Below are 3,603 nucleotides of genomic sequence, written 5' to 3'. Positions count from 1 at the left end.
TGCGGTATGCGGAGAAACTAAAAATATAATAATAGAACACGGATGAAGCTTCTAAGTTGATGTATTAGCCAGTAAAATATAGTACAATTCATGTTGTAATCATCGATTTTTGACTTTTAGCTGGCTTTGGTGCCTTGGACATGAGCTAGGACCTTAATATTCTGCATGAAAGGAGGACTAGCAGCCGAGTTGCACGGGAGAATGTGAAAAGTGTTCATATGTAGTAAAAACCCGAGAAATCCCTGCGTTTTCGTCATTTGTTATCGAATCGACTTAAAGACAGATCGTCACATTGGCCGCTCTTCTCTCCGAAACGGTTGTACTCATCGTCTGAAAGCTTTGTCGCGTGCTTCGGTATGCGTAGACGCTGAAAGCACCATAGTAGAACACAGATGAAGCTTCTAAGATGATGTAATAGCCAGTAAGAATTAGTACAATACCAGTTTTAGGTATCGATTATTAACTTTTTAGCTGGCTTTGGTGTCTTGCACATGAGCTAGGACCTTAAGATTCTGCATGAAAGCAGGACTAGCAGCTGAGTTGCACGGGAGTATGTGAAAAGTGTTCATATGTAGTAAAAACCTGAGAAATCCGTCCGTTTTCGTCATTTGTTATGGAATTGACTTAAAGCCAGATTGTCACATTGGCCGCTCTTCTCTCTGAATCGGTTGTACTTATTGCCTGCAAAGCTATGTCGCGTGCTGCGGTATTCGGAGACACTAAAAGCACCATAGTAGAACACAGATGAAGCTTCTAAGATGATGTAATAGCCAGTAATAAGTAGTACAATTCAAGTTTTAGGTATCGATTATTGACTTTTTAGCTGGGTTTGGTGCCTTGGACATGAGCTAGGACCTTAAGATTCTGCATGAATGGAGGACTAGCAGCCGAGTTGAACGGGAGAATGTGAAAAGTGTTCATATGTAGTAAAAACCTGACTAATCCATCCGTTTTCGTCATTTGTTATCGAATCGACTTAAAGCCAGATCGTCACATTGGCCGCTCTTCTCTCCGAAACGGTTGTACTTATCGTCTGCAAAGCTATGTCGCGTGCTGCGGTATGCGGAGACACTAGAAATACCATAGTAGAACACGGATAAAGCTTCTACGTTGATGTAATAGCCAGTAAAAAGTAGTACAATTCAAGTTTTAATCATCGATTATTGACTTTTAGCTGGCTTTGGTGCCTTGGACATGAGCTGGGACCTTAAGATTCTGAATGAAAGGAGGACTAGCAGCCGAGTTGCACGGGAGAATGTGAAAAGTGTTCATATGTAGTAAATAAATGAGAAATCCGTCCGTTTCCGTCATTTGTTATCGAATCGACTTAAAGCCAGATCGTCACATTGGCCGCTCTTCTCTCCGAAACGGTTGTACTTATCGTCTTAAAGCTATGTCGCGTGCTGCGGTATGTGGAGACACTAAAAGCAAAATAGTAGAACACAGATGAAGCTTCTAAGTTGATTTAATAGCCAGTAAGAAGTAGTACAATTCAAGTTTTAGGTATCGATTATTGACTTTTTAGCTGGCTTTGGTGCCTTGGACATGAGCTAGGACCTTAAGATTCATCATGAAAGGCGGACGTGCAGCCGAGTTGCACGGGAGAATGTGAAAAGTGTTCATATGTAGTAAAAACCTGAGAAATCGGTTCGTTATCGTCATTTGTTATCGAATCGACTTAAAGCCAGATCGTCACATTGGCCGCTCTTCTCTCCGAAACGGTTGTACTTATCGTCTGAAAGCTATGTCGCGTGCTGTGGTATGCGGCGACGCTAAAAGCACCATAGTAGAACACAGATGAAGTTTCTAAGATGTTGTAATAGCCAGTAAGAAGTAGTACAATTCCAGTTTTAGGTATCAATTATTGACTTTTTAGCTGGCTTTGGTGCCTTGGACATGAGCTAGGACCTTACGATTGTGCATGAAAGCAGGACTAGCAACCGAGTTCTACGGCAGAATGTGAAAAGTGTTCATATGTAGTAAAAACCTGAGAAATCCGTCGGTTTTCGTCATTTGTTATAGAATCGACTTAAAGCCAGATCGTCACATTGTCCGCCCTTCTCCCTGAAACGGTTGTACTTATCATCTGCAAAGCTATGTCGCGTGCTGCGGTATGCGGAGACACTAGAAATACCATAGTAGAACACGGATGAAGCTTCAAAGTTGCTGTAATAGCCAGTAAAAAGTAGTACAATTCAAGTTGTAATCATCGATTATTGACTCTTAGCTGGGTTTGGTGCCTTGGACATGAGTTAGGACCTTAAGATTCTGCATGAAAGCAGGACTAGCAACCGAGTTGGATGGGAGAATGTGAAAAGTGTTCATATGTAGTAAAAACCCGAGAAATCCGTCCGTTTTCGTCATTTGTTATCGAATCGACTTAAAGCCAGATCGTCACATTGGCCGCTCCTCTCTCCGAAACGGTTGTACTTATCGTCTGAAAGCTATGTCGCGTGCTGTGGTATGCGGCGACGCTAAAAGCACCATAGTAGAACACAGATGATGTTTCTAAGATGATGTAATAGCCAGTAAGAAGTAGTACAATTCAACTTTTAGGTATCGATTATTGACTTTTTAGCTGGCTTTGGTGCCTTGGGCATGAGCTAGGACCTTAAGATTCAGTATGAAAGGCGGACTTGCAGCCGAGTTGCACGGGAGAATGTGAAAAGTGTTCATATGTAGTAAAAACCTGAGAAATCCGTTCGTTATCGTCATTTGTTATCGAATCGACTAATAGCCAGATCGTCACATTGGCCGCTGTTCTCTCTGAAACGGTTGTACTTATCGTGTGCAAAGCTATGTCGCGTGCTGCGGTATGAGGAGACACTAAAAGCACCATAGTAGAACACAGATGAAGCTTCTAAGTTGATGTAATAGCCAGTAAGAAGTAGTACAATTCAATTTGTAGTTATCGATTATTGACTTTTTAGCTCTCTTTGGTGCCTTGGACATGAGCTAGGACTTTAAGATTCTGCATGAATTAGGACTAGCAGCCGAGTTGCACGGGAGAATGTGAAAAGTGTTCATATGCAGTAAAAACCCGAGAAATCCGTCCGTTTTCGTCATTTGTTATCGAATCGACTTAAAGCCAGATCGTCACATTGGCTGCTCTTCTCTCCGAAACGGTTGTACTTATCGTCTGAAAGCTATGTCGCGTGCTGCGGTATGTGGAGACTCTAAAAGCAAAATAGTAGAACACAGATGAAGCTTCTAAGTTGATTTAATAGCCAGTAAGAAGTAGTACAATTCAAGTTTTAGGTATCGATTATTGACTTTTTAGCTGGCTTTTGTGCCTTGGACATGAGCTAGGACCTTAAGATTCATCATGAAAGGCGGACTTGCAGCCGAGTTGCACGGGAGAATGTGAAAAGTGTTCATATGTAGTAAAAACCCGAGAAATCAGTCCGTTTTCGTCATTTGTTATCGAATCGACTTAAAGCCAGATCGACACATTGTCCGCCCTTCTCTCTGAAACGGTTGTACTTATCGTCTGCAAAGCTATGTCGCGTGCTGCGGTATGCGGAGACACTAGAAATACCATAGTAGAACACGGATGAAGCTTCTACGTTGATGTAATAGCCAGTAAAAAGTAGTACAATTCAA

Source organism: Schistocerca gregaria, unplaced genomic scaffold (genome assembly GCF_023897955.1).
Source record: "Schistocerca gregaria isolate iqSchGreg1 unplaced genomic scaffold, iqSchGreg1.2 ptg000167l, whole genome shotgun sequence".
Lineage (NCBI taxonomy): Eukaryota > Metazoa > Arthropoda > Insecta > Orthoptera > Acrididae > Schistocerca > Schistocerca gregaria.
This window is presented reverse-complemented; position numbering follows the sequence as displayed.